The sequence below is a fragment of the Hyperolius riggenbachi genome, chromosome 9, assembly GCF_040937935.1.
Source record: "Hyperolius riggenbachi isolate aHypRig1 chromosome 9, aHypRig1.pri, whole genome shotgun sequence".
Taxonomy (NCBI): domain Eukaryota; kingdom Metazoa; phylum Chordata; class Amphibia; order Anura; family Hyperoliidae; genus Hyperolius; species Hyperolius riggenbachi.
Window position 1 is genome coordinate 29,537,616 of NC_090654.1, and position 19,822 is coordinate 29,557,437.

Sequence of the window (19,822 nt, forward strand, 5' to 3'; positions counted from 1 at the left end):
TATCACCTGGATAGGCAGAGGCAACCCAGACTCCTCTCCAGTGTAATATCCTATTTATCACCTGGATGAGCAGAGGCAGCACAGGATCCTCTCCAGTGTAATATCCGGATTTATCACCTGGATGGGCAGAGGCAGCCCAGAATCCTCTCCAGTGTAATATCCTATTTATCACCTGGATGGGCAGAGGCAGCCCAGAATCCTCTCCAGTGTAATATCCTATTTATCACCTGGATGGGCAGAGGCAGCCCAGAATCCTCTCCAGTGTAATATCCTATTTATTACCTGGATAGGCAGAGGCAGCCCAGAATCCTCTCCAGTATAATATCCTATGTTCCCGCTGACGTACACGTAAAGGGAAGCATCCCGTCTTGCGTCCTTACCTGTATCTGACAGGTTCAGCTGTGACTCACATCCATGCTGAGGGGGGTCCTGTCCAGGACGTACCTCTGACTCATAATCCACACACCTCTGACACACAGGAAAGGATCCAGCCGATTCCAGAGGGTGAAACCAATCAGCTGCAGGAATGCCTCGCCCTCAGGTAAACTATCGGCATCAAACAAAGGGAGGGCCCGCCTGTTACAACCGCCTGGGCTAATATGAGCGTCACGTCACAGCACGTCCTCCTCCCAGCCAGAGACACGCCGGAACCTCCCGGCCACAGCCAGACACACACCTGGGAGCAATGCCCTTTCCTCCAGGACCATAAACACAAATGTGACACTTTACAGCCCGGATGCAGTAAAGCGGAGTACCCATGGACAGATGGATCGGGGAACTCAACCGAGGAACGATTGTTTTCCGATCTGTCAATATTGTGAAAAAACACTTTGGGACATGAACCATAGATTAATCGACTGCGCAAAATTTTCGCTTAAGTTCACCGACTTAAGTGAAAATCTGAACGATTGTTTGCGGTCTGATCCGACATGATGGTCGTTCAAAACGAATGATCGTCATGGGTAGTCCACCGGCTTTAAACATCGTGTAACTAATTTTCATTAACCAATATTATGCGATGTCTGATGACACGATCGATTGACGGCCAGTGGTGGGTATGGACCTTTACTCTCCCTCTACAGCAGGTGTGGCACCCGGATCAGGTCAATTAGGCACCGCGATCAGCAGGTATGATTGTTGGTAATCGGGGTACCGAACCGGTGATTTGGGTTAAGCATTAGGTACGAGGGGGGGTTCTTTTTAGGCACTTACCAAGGGGTTGGGGTTAGGCAGCAATGGGGGGGGGGGGGGGGAATTAGACATTAGGTGTTGGGGGTTATTTAGGGATTTTGCAAAGTTACAGGTTTGCTTTAAAGTGGATCCGAGATGAACTTTTACTCATTGCATAATGGTGCTCCTTTCCTATTGTTTATAGGGCATTCCTCAAGCCAAATACTTTTTGTTTTAATACTCTAATTCCCTATAAACTAAATAAGCCCCGCCCACAGTTTTTCAGAGAGCCTTGGCAGTAGCAAGGGCTCATGGGAGCTCAGTCTGGGCAGGAGGAGGAGAAGGTGTTACTAGCCAGAGATTTCAGAGGGGAGGAGGGGGGATTAGTTGCAGATAAGCTTGCCTGTATGTAATGTTTACAAACAACATGGCTGCTGTCATTGTATCACAGGAAGAAATAACCATATTCTATTGAAGCTGTTTGCAGCTAGATTTGCTGTTTAAACTATCTAAAAACTGTACATACGATATATAGACAAGTTACTTGTTATAGTTAGTTTTTCATCTCGGATCCGCTTTAAGCCTTGTACACACATACAGTTGTCATCGGCCATTGCAGGGCTGAAGCTGTACTATCGTATTGCTATGCTGGGGGGGATTGGGGGAGTGACCAACGGAGTAGCGCAGGTGTGACATCACATGGGAGCCAAATGAGTTGATGATCTGCGCTCTCCCCCAGGCTGATCGCTGAACAAAGAGCCAAGGAGGGTCAGGGATTCTCGGTAGAAGCGTTTGTCGTCGGCCGCGTTTCGTCTAGTGCGTACACAGCTTTAGAGTACATACACACATCCAATTATTGTTGCCCGTGGGGATCAGGACTCACACCGAGTTCCACACAAGCTAGCAACACATTCTGACGCTATGGAGGGGGGGGGGAGGGTTACCGGCCCACAGCGAAGCCGCTTCATGTGGGAGGTGTAAGGAGGAGAATAATGTGCTCGCCCGCGACAATCCAGCACTCTGGTTCTCTGCTAGCATGTCCCGACTGGCTGTTCTCTGCAGGAAAGGGTTAATATAATACGATAAACAGATGGCAAAGCCCGCCTCCAGGCCACGAGGGCGACTGCTGACTAATCCAGTAAAATGAGGGTAATGTAAGCATAGCACAGGGCCAGCTCATCAAACACTGTGCATGCCTCAGGTAATTGTGCCCGCGCGGACGGGGAGAAGGTGCTCATCACTGGTGACAAGTTCAGGAGGTCAGATGTACGGAGATGGAAGAACCGGTTATAAAATTCATTATGGATTTCATGGCTGCATTTAAATACCTCTAAATATAGACAGGAGTATCTGTGCATCACACAGACTCTCCTTCGCTATGATAAAGGAGAACTAAAGTGAGAAGACTATGGAGGCTGCCATATTCATTTACTGTTAACGGGAACCTACTGTAAAAAAACAAAAACAAACAATTCAACTTACCTGGGGCTTCTACCAGCCCCCTGCAGCCGTCCTGTGCTTGCGCTGTCACTCAACCATCCTCTGGTCCCCCCGTCATGGCTAAGTTTCGTTTTCAAATCAGCAGGCTCCCGTCGAGTCGTTCGTGTTTCCGTCACCAAGAGCGTCCTGTGCAGGCAGCACAGAGATTTTCTTGTACAGCACCTGCGCAGGACGCTCCCAAGGACGCGGGCGGCCATCGCCGCGCAGACACAGTGATCGGCAAAAAACGAAACGGCCACAGCGGGGGACCGGAGGTTCATTTAGTACCGGCGCAGGCACAGGACGGCTGCAGTGGGGCTGGTAGAGGCCCCAAGTAAGAAACTTTTTTCAGTTAGCTTAGATTCCCTTTAACCTCCTGGGCAATATAATAATATCGCCAGTGGGCGCCGCAGCACTTTTTATTTTTTAATAATGTAGCTAGCCTAGCGCTAGCTACATGATAGCCACTGTGCAGTGGCATCCCCCCACCCCTTCCGATCGCCTCCGGCGATCAGAGCAAACAGGCAATCCCGTTCAGAACGGGATTTCATGTTTGGCTTCCCCCGTCGCCCTGGCGACGATCGGGATGACGTCATGGCGTCGGAGGGAGTCCCGATCCACCCCTTAGCACTGGCAGTGATTGGCCAGGCTGTGCACGGGGTCTCGGGGGGGGGCCTGTAACGCGACGGGTAGTGGCGAATCAACGCAGAGCGGCGGCGATCTGCGTGTAACAAAAAAAAATGTAAATCGGCCCACTAGGGCCTGAGAAATCCTCTGTGGCGGCTTACCCCGAGCTCAGCTCGGGATTATCGCCCAGGAGGTTAAACAATACCGGTTGCCTGGCAGACCCTGCTGGTCTGTTTGGCTGCAGTAGTGTCTGAATCACACAAGAAACAAGCATGCAGCTAATCTTGTCAGACAATAATACCAGAAACAGCTGATCTTCTGCATGCTTGTTCAGGGTCTATGGTTCAAAGTATTAGAGGCAGAGGATCAGCAGGCCAGCCAGGCAACTGATATTGTACAAAAGGAAATAAATATGGCAGCCTCCATATCCCCCTCACTTCAGTTGTCCTTTAATCGCTCATTTCCTACCAAAATCCTCGCGACCGGCCATATTACTAAATGCAGGCATACAAGTGCCAATTTCTCCAGCAGATTTTAATCACTTTCATCAGATCTGCTGGTAATCGTTTCGTTGATGGCTTTCCCATTGGCTTTCAGAGACCTTACCGAGTTGGAAGCGTGGTCAAGATCATAGCGCACTCCAACCTGAATACTCGCAAACACCTTCTGCAAACTTCTGCTTTGCTCAGGATCAATGGTAAATGTTGCCAAAGGGGAGGGGGGGGGGGGGGGGGGGGGTCAAACAACTGCTACATAGTATTGCACAGCACTGAGCAGCAGTAAACTAACAGGTCAGCGGGTCAAGTCTCCTCACTCGGCTGATCCGGTCGCCTGGTAAAGTTAGCAGCAGGTGACTGGACCAACAACACTCATTACGTAACACACTAAAACACAGCTGCCAGCATGGGATGCTAAAACTGAAGCCAACAAAGGAAGAGGAGAATCAGTAAAAGCAAAAAAAAAGAAAATCTAATGAAGGTAGTACCCGGGTTACACATGTCGCGACTTGAAAACATGCCCCCGATACAAACGGCACACCTGTCGCAATAATGTCACTTACAATCTGAAGGAGAATGAGAGCTTGTCAGGGCTGCATTGGATATTTAACCACTTCACCTCCAAGGGTTTTCCCTCTTAAAAAAAAAAACCCACAATTTTCACCTGTCAGCGCTCCTTCCATTCATTCGCCTATAACGTTATTACTACTTATCACAACAAAACAATCTATATCTTCTTTATTTCGCCACCAATTTGGCTTTCTTTGGGGGTACTTTTTGCTAAGTATTATTTTATTCTAAACTAGTGACTTAAGCCGGTTTAAAAACAGGATTTAGGTCTCTGTCTGTCACCGCCGTGCGCACGCACCTGACCGCGCACACATGACCGCCCGGCTGGACCGGCCCACAGGCCGATTCTGCGATTCTGCGTCCTGTCCCAATAGCTGTCAGTGCAGGATATGCACAGTAGCGCAAAAGCACTGACACAGGGACAGAATGCAGGGACACTTGTTAATTATTAGGTAGGATGTGTTTTAACAGGATAAAGGAGAAAAAAAAAATGGAAAAATTCATTATTTCTCAGTTTTTGGCCATTAATAGTTTTAAAATAATACATGCTACCGTAGTTAAAACCCACACATTTTATTTGCCCATTTGTCCCGGTTATTGCAACATTAAGAAAAATGTTCCTAGTACAATGTATGGGGCCAATATTTTATTTGGAAATAAAGATGCATTTTTTCAGCTTTGCGTCCATCCCCAATTACAAGCCCATAATTTACGCTACCTGCACAGAGTTTGTATGTTCTCCCCCTGTTGACCTGGGTTTCCTCCCACATCCTAAAAATATACTGGTAAGTTAATTGGCTCCTCCCTGAAAAGTGGCATTAGACATGGTATGGTAGGGATTAGATTGTGAGCTCCTCTGTGGACAGGCAGTGACATGACTATGTACTCTGTAATGTGCTGCAGAAGATGTCAGTGCTATATAAATGCATAATAATAATATGGTAGGACATTAGACTATGACTATGGTAAGATTAGAGTGTGAGCCCCTCTGATGGCAGTCAGTGACATGACTATGTACTCTGTAAAGTGCTGCAGAAGATGTCAGTGCTATATAAATACATAATGATATGGTAGGACATTAGACTATGACTATGGTAGGATTAGATTGTGAGCCCCTCTGAGGGCAGTCAGTGACATGTCTATGTACTCTGTAAAGTGCTGCAGAAGGTGTCAGTGCTATATAAATACATAACAATAATATGGTAGGACATTAGACTATGACTATGGTAGGATTAGATTGTGAGCTCCTCTGTGGACAGGCAGTGACATGACTATGTACTCTGTAATGTGCTGCAGAAGATGTCAGTGCTATATAAATACATAATAATAATATGGTAGGACATTAGACTATGACTATGGTAGGATTAGATTGTGAGCTCCTCTGAGGACAGTCGGTGACATGAGTATGTACTCTGTAAAGTGCTGCAGAAGGTGTCAGTGCTATATAAATACATAACAATAATATGGTAGGACATTAGACTATGACTATGGTAGGATTAGATTGTGAGCCCCTCTGATGGCAGTCAGTGACATGAGTATGTACTCTGTAAAGTGCTGCAGAAGGTGTCAGTGCTATATAAATACATAATAATAATATGGTAGGACATTACACTATGACTATGGTAGGGATTAGATTGTGAGCTCCGCAGAGGACAGGCAGTGACATGACTATGTACTCTGTAATGTGCCTCAGAATATGCCATTGCTATATAAATATAAAATAATCAAGTTACCTCAACAATCACATCATACCACAAGACCACAATACGTAAATAATGGTATATTGACCGCAGATTTCTAAATGCATTTACAAAAAAAGAAGGAAAATAAGGAAGGACGTTGGGGTTGTGTCATTCCAGTGACTGTTGTGTAATGACGACAAGAGGATGAGGACAGACCGAGCTCCATTACTCAGAAAGTGTCGACAGTGTTAGCAATACACCTGTAGACATCTTTAACTGTTCAGATGTTCAATTCGATAAGTAGAGAGAATCGGATGACAGTTATAGAAATAGCACTTCAGTTGACTGATTTTAATGGAGATATCATGATAGAGAAAGGTTGTTTATGCATTTAGTGGGCGGAAGCGGTGGCGGATTTAAGGGAAGCAGCAAGGCGAAACTTAGAGGAAATGTTCAAAATCAGGTTGTGCGAGGTAGGGTCGATCAATGAGATGCAAATGATTTCTCCTTGCATTCAAATTTCATGCAAATATTATGCAGCTTGGAGAGGGGGGGGGGGGGGGGTTTGAAAGGTTTCTGGGAGAACGTTGTAATATTCTTTTTTGATACGCAAAATTTTCAATGCAACTGCACTGCGTTTCAATCATAAAATCGGATCAGATGCCAAGTTATTGTGTTACTGTGATCTCAGTGCCACGCTCCTATTGCGGTGATTCAATCTCCACGCATAAGTGGAGCATGCGGTATTATTCCTGCATTCGTTGGGAGCGCAAAAAACCTCGAACCCCCCCCCCCCCCCCCCCCCCCCCCCCCGGCCAATGGAAAGTTGCAAACACAACATGATCGACTAATCGCATGAAAAATCATGCTATAAACGCACAGACTTGTGTGTTAAACTGAACCCCCAGACTAAAAATCTACTCGGCAGCACTGAAAAGGCCTGGTGTTTCTTAAGTTTCACAGCATCAGAACTTTGTTTCTCTTATCCAAGCCTCAATTTTAGCTGCACAGAAGAAAACTGCCCGGGCATTTTTACCCTGATGCTGTGCAAAGCATGATGGGATTTCTGATGTTGTTGTTCTCGTTCTGCTGTTTTGGTGAAATTTTTTCCCGTTAATTTTGGATTTGAAGCCTGGCGTGTGCAGCTGGGAGGGGTGATCAGGACGCAGGGCAGTTGGAACTGTGTCTCCTGCTCCTTGTCACCTCCTTTCATCCAAAAAGATGGCAGCCCCCATGACAAAAATGGCAGCCCCCATGACAAAGATGGCAGCCCCCATGAAATCACAAACAATTGCCTGTTCTTTTAAAACAGGGTGGGTGAGAGATTATATTACCTATCTATTCTAATTAACCTCTCCCTGATTCACATTACGAAATGTATCACTGGTGGTGACATCTTTAGCTCTGCCAGATCTGTGTGAAATGTTCGTTACTGAGAGTTCTATGCACAGAGGGAGATGCTGCTTGCTTGGCAGTTGGAAAAAAGCTGTTATGACAGGAAACTGTCAGGACCATGGTTGTGACATCACATTGTAGGAGGGGTTACCCACAATATCAGCCACACAGACCCCCTCTGATGATCTATGTGAGGAAAAGGTAAAGATTTCTGGTGGGAAAGAGGATTTCAGCTACTGATTGGAATGAAGTTCAATCCTTAGTTAAAAAGTCTCTCTTTAAAGAGACCCTGTATTAAAAAAAAAGTCCCCTGGGTGGTACTTACCTCAGGAGGGGGAAGCCTTAGGGTCCCAATGAGGCTTCCCCCATCCCTGTAGCTGCAGGCAGTGCAGCGCTGGCTCCCCCCAAGTCTCCGGCAATCCTCCCCCGACAAGCGCTGATTTATTTACCTACCGGGATCCAGCGCAGGCGCACTAGCGGATCGATTGGGTTCAGCTATGTCCGCCTTAACCTGAAAGGAGAGCCACTAGTGCGCCTGCGCAGGATCGCGGAAGGTAAATATTTACATCGCTGCACTTCGCCTCGTTAGGCTTCCCCCTCCTGAGGTAAGTACCCCCAGGGGACATTTTTCTTAATACAGATCCTCTTTAAATTGGCCAAGCAAAATTGAATAGGTGTTCTACACTTTAAATAGGGGCAAATTGTGGTGGTCGCATTTGTGATGGTAGAAAAGAGCCCGAAGAAGTGGAGCCTGTATTTATATTTGACAATATGGCTGTCCTCTTGTGGCATGCTGTACGTTTATACAAGGGATGCAGCTAATAGCAATCGGTTATACAAAAAGCCTGGAACACACCATGCAATTTTCCCTTTTGATTGACTGATCAAATTGATAAAGTTAGATCTAAAATCGATCTTGTATAGAAGAAAGCTAAGGTACATAAGTAGCAATTTTTTATTTTTTGATATTCGGGTCAGATTTCTGATCATCTTTCCAAATACATAATAATTGAAAATGAATCGAAAGGACATACACACGGAAAGATAGACTGTATTACAATCGATAACTCCCAGCATGTCCAATCTGCTTCCGATCAAGAAAGAGATGATCGATTTTGAGCTGGGATCAGTCGCTGGTTGTCATATTTTTGACATAAGCGCACATTACACAAGCGCATTTAAGGCAATTTTTAAAATCGCTAGCGCTTAAAAAAAAACTAAATCGCCCCCAATGTAAACAAGCCCTAATGCTGGGAATACACAGTTAGCTTTTTAGCTGATTAGATGGTTCGATAGATAATTTCCGACATGTCCGATCTCCCTTTCGATTCTTTGGCCGCTCGATTTCTGATAGAAGTGAATGGAAAAAAGTAAGAAAAACGAGCAGAAGATAAGCGAATCGACTGCATCCATTTGGCCCCCCCCCCACAACTCTGGACTCCCCTGCAGGTGCTGCTCCCCCCAGTTACGCCCCTAATCTTTACCCACCATAAGAGTAATAAAAAGGTTTTGTACACTCCCTTTAATAACGGCCTTCTGACCCTGGAGAAGTTTTTGGCCTCAGGTGATTCTGTGCACCAGAATAGCTCAGAGTTTCAGGAATTCTTTCTATTTATTGACTCTCTGGCTGTGCTTTTCTCATCAGTGGTTTCCTCTCAGCAGTTGGTGAACCCCCTGGGGACATAATTGAAGTTTCACAGCCTCCATGTTCCCGCCTAACCCGGGAGTATCATCCGAATCAGGGGAGGGTCCCGTGCCTCCGCCCCTCTACATGGTAATTCCAGCTGTGCATGGTGCTGCCTTCACATGACGCAATTCAGCAAATGGGCCATATTCCTCTGAGGGCTAATTAATCTGGGATTAGCCATAGTTTTAATGCCTCATCCCGATCAATGAAATGCAAATCATTTCTCCTTGCATTCAAATTTCATGGCGCAGACCTGCTTGATCTACAGTCTGCTATTAAAGGGAACTAGAGATGATCTAAAGAAAAGCTTTTATACATACCTGGGGCTTCCTCCAGCCCCATTTGCTCGGATCGCTCCCATGCCGCCATCCACTGCTGCCCGCATCTAGGAGAACAGGCTCCCGTCACTGACATCATCAGAGCCAGCCTACTCAGGAGACGTGCGCCCTCTACGTATCTCTCCAGCGGATGCTGCAGAGATATGCAAACAGCGCACTTCTCCTACGCTAGACTGGCTCCAGCTGACGGCAGAGCGGGGAGACGGTTCTCGTAGTTGTAGGCAGCGGTGGATGGCGGCATGGGAGCGATCCGAGCAGATGGGGCTGGAGGAAGCCCCAGGTATGTATAAAAGCTTTTCTTTAGATCATCTCTCATTCCCTTTAAAGGATATCTTAGTGCTAAAAATATGGCAAAAATGACGCCTACTGTGTGTGTGGGGAGTAGTGCAGAGGCTTACCGCACCCCCCTTGCCCCGGCGTCAGAATCAGTTTTCCTGCGAAGCCGCCGTTCTGAAGTCCTGGTTGGCGAGATCAGGGCATGCGCAGTATGTCCACAGGAGTACACATGCACTCCCATGTGAAGACGTACCCAGCGTGCTCGAACACTGGACTTGAGGTCGGTGGGGAGCGCGGTCACAAGGCACCCAAGCGGACATTCTGTGCATGCACAGCCTAGTGTGTCAGAGGGCACCGACCCTGCCGACCAGGACTTTGGAACAGGCCGCTTTGCAGCAAAACAGAGACTGACGTCGGGGCAAGGGAAGTGCAGTAAGCCTCTGCGCCACTCCCCACACACACAGTAGGTGTCATTTTTGCCATATTTTTAGCACTAAGGTCTTCTTTAAAGAGACACTGAAGTGGAAAAAAAACAAAAAAACGTATTATATAATGAATTGTATGTGTACTATGGATAATTGATTGAACATTAGACGCAAAGAAAAGGGTCTCATTTTTATTTTCAGTTATATAGTTTTTTTTTGTTTGTTTTTTTTTTTAAATAACATTGCGTCATTCTCTAATATTTGCAGTTTACAAACTATGGGATTGATTCATTAAGCTGCGCTGCTAAAGCACTTGACACGAAGCCCACTGGGCCAATCAAAGTAGTGCGGGGATTGCGTCAATTAAAACCACTGGATCCGCCGGGGCTCAGGGCTGCTTCAGTGGAGCAGCCGTTATTTAGAAGGGGTGCGAGTTAAGTTAGCAGCGCACGCTACACTGCACCACCGCTCACAGCGTGCTTTAGCAGCGCAGCTTAATCAATCAACCCCTATACTCTGTATTTTAAGCTGTGAAACAGAGCAGGAAAGTTAAAGGGTCATTAGCTCTGCAGTAACACCTTAAACCAGTGGTCCTCAAACTAAGGCCCGCGGGCCGAAGGTGGCCCCTTGAGACTTTTTTACCGGTCCCTCCACACACAAAATGTATTACTTATAGATGTGGTCAGCTACATCTTTAAATATTGGTGGTCCTCATATAGAATAGCAGTGCTGACACCACCCTCCCACATTGAAGCCAGAAAGCAGTAATTCGTTGGTTTCCAATCAAATTCCACATGAGGTGACACTGTTGTCCAATTGGAGTGCAGGTTGTCACCTGGGTATGCTTCACTGTCTGGCCCGCAAAAACTTCTACATCATTTACACTCCGGCCCCCCAGCAGTCTGAAGTATGTTGACCCCGCCCTCGACCCAAAACATTTGGGGACCCCTGCCTTAAACAAACAAACAGTGAGAGACAGCTTGAGATAAGTGCTTCAGAAAACAGCAGCATAGCCGACCAAGCTTGGTAGGAGAGCTCAGAGAAGCTCTTTTGCATAGATAACAACTGAAGCTTCTTAACTCTTCCTGTACTGGTAACAATATGAGACTCATATATTTACTACTAATGTTCTATTTCTTAGCTGTACTACACATACAAATCATTAGAACTTTATTTTCACTTCAGAGTCCCTTTAACAATAAGATTCTTCCGGCAACCGATTCTCCGATTCGGTCATAATATTAATTGCAATGATCCGTTTTTTCAGATCCATTCCATTAATCTGATCGAATTGGATAGTAGCTATCCTGTTAGTGGGCCAGAACGTCCGTTTTGTTTGATCGTCCAAAGAATCGTATCGTTAATGGACACCTTTAGAGGGAGACCCGGCAGATCAGCAAATGAGGTGCCCTAACCATAAACATGTGACAAGCCTGTAAAAATCCCTTTCAGGGCCTGAGCCCACTAACGTAGTTGAGCGCAGTTGTGTCCGCTTTTCAGCATCTGTAACACTGATGTGTTTCTGAAAAGCGGACACAACTGCGCACAACTGCATTATAGTGGGCTCAGGCCCTGGAAGAGTTAACTGTACTATCAAAGCATTCATACAAAACCTAGATCATCACTATAAACGTTATTGTGTCACCAATGCCAGTAAACATCTATGCCTTTCACTCGGCAGCTGCCACAGTTTACACAAACTTTTTTACGAACATCTTGAGAAGCGAATACAGAGCATCTATGCCTTTTTCAAGAGACACATATGTGAACTTTCTTAGTGGTTTAATATACGGACCAGAAAATGTGTGGTATGTATATTCAGCTAGCAAGTGTTGATGTTTAGTGCTTTTAACATTTTTTGTTCATAACCCGGTCTGAAGGCAGCGTGCGGACATTGACTTGAACAGTGGTAAGTGTGAGGGCTCAAAACGCAAGCGTTTATCGCCATGCTCACATGGAGGTTAAAATGGATGGGCTTAAAAGTGTAATTTGGGCCTCAGGAAACTCACTGGAAACCACTCTCATTGGTTCATAACTCTGCACAAAGCAGGAAGTAAAAACATCAATATATTTTACTTCCTGCTTTGTGCAGAGTTATGGAACAATGAGCAAACAGCTCCCTTCTCACCCCTACGCCTTAGCTAGAAGACTGCAGTGACAGCTTCCTTCCACAAGGCGGAGAAATCCTCACTTCCAAGAAACTCCACACATCATTTTGGAGTAATCACTTCCACCTCACTTAGGCCTGGAACCCACTGAAAACCGCAAACGCAAAATGCAACCGCTAGCGTTTTGTCTGAGCGGTTTGCAAGCGGATTCAAGCGCGTTTTTGGTCGTGTTTTGCAACATTGTATTTTTTTCCCCAGCGGGTGCCTAGCGTTTTGCGTTTTTATCCTGATTGGTCCTGTGAATTATTTTTCATTTTGTTACAGTGTGCTTAACCGCAAAACGCTAGCAAAACCGCTCAGTTTAGGTTTTGCTGAGCGTTTCTGCTAGCGTTTCAATACTTTACATTGAAGCGCTAACGCTCCCAAAATGCTGCAGGTCCTGCGTTTGCGTTTCTGGGAAACGCAAACGCTCCTGTGGAATAGCCCCACTGCAGTCCATCATGAATGCGGCTGCCAGAATTATCCACTCCTCCCATCGCTCCACCAGGGCGGCTCCCCTCCGTGAATCCCTCCACTGGCTTCCTATCCAGTCCTGAATCAGATTCAAGATATTGTGTCTGACCTACAAATCCATCCACAAAACCTGTCCAACCTACATTTCTGATCTTACTCAGAGATACACACCAAGCCGCTCACTCCGCTCCTCCAATGAACTTCGCCTGACCGTCCCCCGCATCACCCAGTCCCATGCACGCCTCCAAGATTTCTCAAGAGCCGCTCCGACACTATGGAACTCCCTACCTCCACCCATTAGGGCAGCCCCCTCCTTCAACACCTTCAAGAAGGCCCTCAAAACTCACCTTTTCACTCTGGCCTACCACCCCTCACAATTGCTCTAAACCCACAGCCGAACTCTGGTCCCCTACCTCTCGTGTCCATACCTCTCCCTCTAGATTGTAAGCCTTTGGGCAGGGTCCTCACTCCTATTGTGTCCTACCTGATCATGCACCTCTATTACTGTGCACCCATGCTATGCATTTGAGTGAACCTAACTTGCCTAACTCCATGCTCCCATCCAGTGACTGACTAAGCATTACCTTGTACTCATACTGTGCTGTGTGATCTGGTTTTCTTGTATTCCTGTATTGTCATATTGCTGTATGTCACCCCTAAATATTGTCTGTAACCTAAATTAATGTCCAGCGCTGCGTAATATGTTGGCGCTTTATAAATACAACAAATAAATAAATTAAATAAATAAATAAGTTGCCCCATCCATTAACATTAGCCCAGCGTTTTGGCAAACTGCTAGCGTATCGCAGTGCTGCCAAAACGCTGCCAAAAGCGCTCCTGTGGGTTCCAGCCCTAAAGGTGGCCATTAATGCAACAACCCCGAGGACGATCAATCGGTTCTGATCTTGATCAGGAACCATCTGTCATGCCCATTATTGCCTAAAGTCCTGCTAACTAATGGATCGATTCCATTAATTTGGTGTAATCGGCTAGCAAGAATTTGGCTGTTAATGGGCACAAAACATTAAATTGGCTACGGGATTATACCGTTAATGAGCACCTTGAAGGTGGCCACTAATGATACAATCTTGATTGTGCGATCTAGAAGGGTAAACTGTGGGAATACACTTTGAATTGATGCTTTAGGCAGTCCCTCATAGAACATAGTAAGATTGGACAAAACAACAAAAAAAAAAAATGGTGTCATTAGTGGACACCTAAACAGCTGTTTAGGCCAGACTTCCTCTTTCACTTCCTCTGGGGAACAGCCATTTACATCAGATGTGGAGTACAGAATGCCAAACAGATCTCATTTAGAAACTTCAACATCTCAACCTGCCCCACCGTGCTGTCCAGTGTCTGCAGACTGCTCAACCTGCCCCACCGTGCTGTCCAGTGTCTGCAGACTCCTCAACCTGCCCCGCCGTGCTATCCAGTGTCTGCAGACTCCTCAACCTGCCCCACCGTGCTATCCAGTGTCTGCAGACTCCTCAACCTGCCCCGCCGTGCTATCCAGTGTCTGCAGACTCCTCAACCTGCCCCACCGTGCTGTCCAGTGTCTGCAGACTCCTCAACCTGCCCCACCGTGCTGTCCAGTGTCTGCAGACTCCTCAACCTGCCCCACCGTGCTGTCCAGTGTCTGCAGACTCCTCAACCTGCCCCACCGTGCAGTCCAGTGTCTGCAGACTGCTCAACCTGCCCCACCGTGCTGTCCAGTGTCTGCAGACTCCTCAACCTGCCCCACCGTGCTGTCCAGTGTCTGCAGACTCCTCAACCTGCCCCACCGTGCTGTCCAGTGTCTGCAGACTCCTCATCCTGTCCCATCGTGCTGTCCAGTGTCTGCAGACTGCTCAACCTGCCCCACCGTGCTGTCCAGTGTCTGCAGACTCCTCAACCTGCCCCGCCGTGCTATCCAGTGTCTGCAGACTCCTCAACCTGCCCCACCGTGCTATCCAGTGTCTGCAGACTCCTCAACCTGCCCCGCCGTGCTGTCCAGTGTCTGCAGACTCCTCAACCTGCCCCACCGTGCTGTCCAGTGTCTGCAGACTCCTCAACCTGCCCCACCGTGCTGTCCAGTGTCTGCAGACTCCTCAACCTGCCCCACCGTGCTGTCCAGTGTCTGCAGACTCCTCAACCTGCCCCACCGTGCAGTCCAGTGTCTGCAGACTGCTCAACCTGCCCCACCGTGCTGTCCAGTGTCTGCAGACTCCTCAACCTGCCCCACCGTGCTGTCCAGTGTCTGCAGACTCCTCAACCTGCCCCACCGTGCTGTCCAGTGTCTGCAGACTCCTCAACCTGCCCCACCGTGCTGTCCAGTGTCTGCAGACTCCTCAACCTGCCCCACCGTGCTGTCCAGTGTCTGCAGACTGCTCAACCTGCCCCACCGTGCAGTCCAGTGTCTGCAGACTGCTCAACCTGCCCCACCGTGCTGTCCAGTGTCTGCAGACTGCTCAACCTGCCCCACCGTGCAGTCCAGTGTCTGCAGACTGCTCAACCTGCCCCACCGTGCAGTCCAGTGTCTGCAGACTCCTCAACCTGCCCCACCGTGCTGTCCAGTGTCTGCAGACTCCTCAACCTGCCCCACCGTGCTGTCCAGTGTCTGCAGACTCCTCAACCTGCCCCACCGTGCTGTCCAGTGTCTGCAGACTGCTCAACCTGCCCCACCGTGCAGTCCAGTGTCTGCAGACTGCTCAACCTGCCCCACCGTGCTGTCCAGTGTCTGCAGACTGCTCAACCTGCCCCACCGTGCAGTCCAGTGTCTGCAGACTGCTCAACCTGCCCCACCGTGCAGTCCAGTGTCTGCAGACTCCTCAACCTGCCCCACCGTGCTGTCCAGTGTCTGCAGACTCCTCAACCTGCCCCACCGTGCTGTCCAGTGTCTGCAGACTCCTCAACCTGCCCCACCGTGCTGTCCAGTGTCTGCAGACTCCTCAACCTGCCCCACCGTGCTGTCCAGTGTCTGCAGACTCCTCAACCTGCCCCACCGTGCTGTCCAGTGTCTGCAGACTCCTCAACCTGCCCCACCGTGCTGTCCAGTGTCTGCAGACTCCTCAACCTGCCCCACCGTGCTGTCCAGTGTCTGCAGACTCCTCAACCTGCCCCACCGTGCTATCCAGTGTCTGCAGACTGCTCAATCTGCCCCACCGTGCTGTCCAGTGTCTGCAGACTCCTCAACCTGCCCCACCGTGCTGTCCAGTGTCTGCAGACTCCTCAACCTGCCCCACCGTGCTGTCCAGTGTCTGCAGACTCCTCAACCTGCCCCACCGTGCAGTCCAGTGTCTGCAGACTCCTCAACCTGCCCCACCGTGCAGTCCAGTGTCTGCAGACTCCTCAACCTGCCCCACCGTGCAGTCCAGTGTCTGCAGACTCCTCAACCTGCCCCACCGTGCTGTCCAGTGTCTGCAGACTCCTCAACCTGCCCCATCGTGCTGTCCAGTGTCTGCAGACTCCTCAACCTGCCCCACCGTGCTGTCCAGTGTCTGCAGACTCCTCAACCTGCCCCACCGTGCTGTCCAGTGTCTGCAGACTCCTCAACCTGCCCCACCGTGCTGTCCAGTGTCTGCAGATTCCTCAACCTGCCCCATCGTGCTGTCCAGTGTCTGCAGACTCCTCAACCTGCCCCACTGTGCTGTCCAGTGTCTGCAGACTCCTCAACCTGCCCCACCGTGCTGTCCAGTGTCTGCAGACTCCTCAACCTGCCCCATCGTGCTGTCCAGTGTCTGCAGACTCCTCAACCTGCCCCACCGTGCTGTCCAGTGTCTGCAGACTCCTCAACCTGTCCCACCGTGCTGTCCAGTGTCTGCAGACTCCTCAACCTGCCCCACCGTGCTGTCCAGTGTCTGCAGACTCCTCAACCTGCCCCACCGTGCTGTCCAGTGTCTGCAGACTCCTCAACCTGCCCCACCGTGCTGTCCAGTGTCTGCAGACTCCTCAACCTGCCCCACTGTGCTGTCCAGTGTCTGCAGACTCCTCAACCTGCCCCACCGTCAGCACAAGAAATGCTGTACTCCCCACACAGAGTACACCCCCCCCCCTCTCTTATCTGTACTACCCAGCAACCACTTTTCACCCCCACTCCATTTCCTGTCAACGCCTGCGTTACCCAGCAAAAACTCTGCTCTCCCACCAACCTGTGCTACTAGGGCAACCACTTTGCTCCCCCACCACACCTGACTTCACCTGTGCTACCCTGGCAACCTCTATGCTCTCTCATCCACCTGTCCCCACCTGTGCTACCCTGGCAACAACTTTGCTCCCCCATCTAATTTGTATTCAGTATGCATTCAAGTGAGAATTATTTTCATCATCTGTACCCTTTATCAGACGCCACCGCCAAAGTCCAAAGAATAATTCTGTGTATGAGATGGCAAAATCACACCGCTGGCAATGACGACAATTTTACCAAACAGATAATAGAAAATAAAAATCCGACAGAAGATTGACGTGTGTGGCCGTGTTTGGCAGATGCCAGATGCGAGCAGCCGCGGGTCGGATGTGGAGGCTTGTAGTACAAGTGGGGCTCTCGGAAGAGGAAAGGACACCATTGTCTCCCGCTGGGAATGTGCCATTACTCTAAGAAAAGAGAGCCTGTCTGTGTTCCAACAGTGGCCTGTGCCCAGGATCCTCTCTGTGCCAATTACTGGCCTGGATAATCTCACAGGAGGGGGTTTAATAAAACCTCACAGGAGGGGTGGTCAATATAACACTAGCCCCCAGGGAGGAAACTAAAATGCTCAAAATATCTTGTCCCCAAATCTGAACTAAACCTGAAGTAAACAAATGTATAAGTAACTGTGTCTGTAGACCTAATATTTTCTAAGGCCAGAAACCCACTAGGAGCGATTTTCTGAGCGATTGCGATTTCACAGCCTAGGCTATTTAGCTATGCAGCATTCTCCCCCCACAGCATTCTGGGAAACCAGGTATATTTTGTACTGGCTTTGGAACTATCAGTAAATAAACCTTTTGCAGAGCTGCACCTGACAGGGCTAAAGATGTCGTCGCCAGTAACAAATTTCAAAATGTAAAGCAGGGTGAGGAAAGTTTTTTTCCAATGGGCAAACACAAACTAAATAATTTACAAATAAATATTAAAAATACATAATATGTTATTTTCACTACAGTTCCTCTTTAAAGTGGACCTGAACTCTTGCACAGGACAGAAGGAAAACAGAGAGAAATGTATCTAGAGGGTTCAGCAGCAGCTTGTCTAATTTCTCCTCATCTGTGACTAATCACAATAATATGGTCTCTCAGCTGTCTCAGCTGATGTTAACCCTCTGTCTGCTTCCATGAAAGCAGGATTTTTTTTTTGCAGGATTTGTATCAGCTGTAACAACGAAATGTTTTTTCTTTAAAGTTTTTTATGATGTTGCTCATCTTTTAGAGCAGAGAGGAAGTTCCGAGTTCAGGACCGCTTTAAGCCTGAATGACTAGAATGCAATTATCCTCCATCAGTGAGGTCAGTAATGAATGAAGATAAGACAAGTAGATAGCAGGGACTCGGGGAGTGCGAAAAAGCATTCTATTGTAGTGAACAGCACAGGAAGAGTGTGAACACGAACCGACAGGATAAGCTGATAGCCCCATCTAATAGCAAGGGGGACCGAGGACTTCCTGTGAGGGGGATGGTAAAGACTTCCCGCATATGAGAGAAACTGCTCAATGCCTAAGAGAATGACATGCCTGCTCCACCCAGAACTGGCATGTCAGTTATGTGCGGCCGCTGAGAGATGGAATCCCACGAGGACTCCTTCCCTCCCTCGGGGACCCCAGTATGAGACCTCCCCACCCAAATTCCCATCCCACCTATCACACAGCCAGGAGATGGTGTCACCCTCCCCCGATGGGCTCAGCAGAGGCAGAACAAACAAACAACATCTGGATTAAATTGGCACAATGGGAATTGAGCGTTCCCATAATATTGGTCAGTCCACTGAAAAATGACATTTCAGATATCGGGGGAGGGAGTCATATCTCTCTTGGGGGTTTTCATGGTGCAATCTCTCCCTATCCCGGATCATTAGTCTATTCCAAGCCCCACTTAGGGCCTGTTTTCAATACACGCAGATTTTCAATACACAACTGACTCCAATGAATGCCTATGGGCCTGTTTCCACTAAAGGCGATTTTTCTGATTCAGATTTTCCCATAGGCATTCATTGGAGTCCGTTTTTCTGAATCCAATCTGCGTGTAGTGGAAACAGGCCCTTAGGGTGTTTCTTGTCCTACATACAGATACGATGTGAGCTTCTACTCCCCGATTTTTTCAATCTACAACTGCAGGAATTGACAGAGGCTGAAACAGATATTTGCACGGGGGTCACCAGATTTGGATACAAATAATCTTTCACTTCCCAATCTGACTTGTGCAAAGTTCTGGATCAGCTATTGCTAAATCCAGCTCCCACTAGTCAAGCCGTGGGCAGCACGGTGGCGTAGTGGTTAGGACTCTATCCTTACAGCGCCGGGTCCCCTGTTTCAATCCCAGCTAGGTCAACATCTGCAAGGAGACTTCTGCGCTTGTGCAGTACTACTGCACAGGCGCAGAATGCTCCCAGAGACGGAAATGCAACAGGGGAGTGTGCCTGGCCAGGCTGCATATGTACAACAAAGCCCGACTCGTCCAGGCTTTCGGACTGTATAGCAAGTGACAGGAGCCACCCGGGAAGACAGCGAGGGACGAGCGGCCTCAAGGGGTCTTAAGGAAGCCCCAGATAAGTATGGTACCTGATATGGCTTTCATCTCAGGTTCACTTCAAGAAATACTGGTCTAAAGCCCACTGAAAGCAGCCAAAAAACCAGTAGCAGGAAATCTGGGTGCCTGCGGGTCTAATGGTCTATTTGGGTGCCCCATAGACCCTAATGCAAATATCAGCTATTGGGCGCCAAAAGCAAAAAATTGGGTGCCCAATAGATAAGGGACACCAAGCCCTTCCAGTTTTTTGTTATTGAGAATTATCGTTTTGAAATGCGACGGAAACACGATGGGGGCACACCTGCGGCAAGGCTCCGCATACGCAGTAGGGCTTGGACCGGCGGACTTACCGGAGCCG

The 19,822-nt window shown here is 48.4% G+C and overlaps 1 protein-coding gene across 5 annotated transcripts in view; it reads right to left on the minus strand.

Annotated features, from left to right (window-relative positions):
- SEMA4A (semaphorin 4A) overlaps positions 1-19,822 on the minus strand; it is a 171,631-nt gene that overhangs the window by 79,323 nt on the left and 72,486 nt on the right. The window contains exon 1 of one of the 5 annotated variants that reach the window (XM_068252292.1): positions 381-402. The exons of the other annotated variants lie outside the window; for them this stretch is intronic. The gene's annotated coding sequence lies outside the window, so the exon portion shown is untranslated. Of the gene's footprint in view, positions 1-380; positions 403-19,822 lie in introns of those variants that run through there. 5 annotated transcript variants of the gene reach the window in all.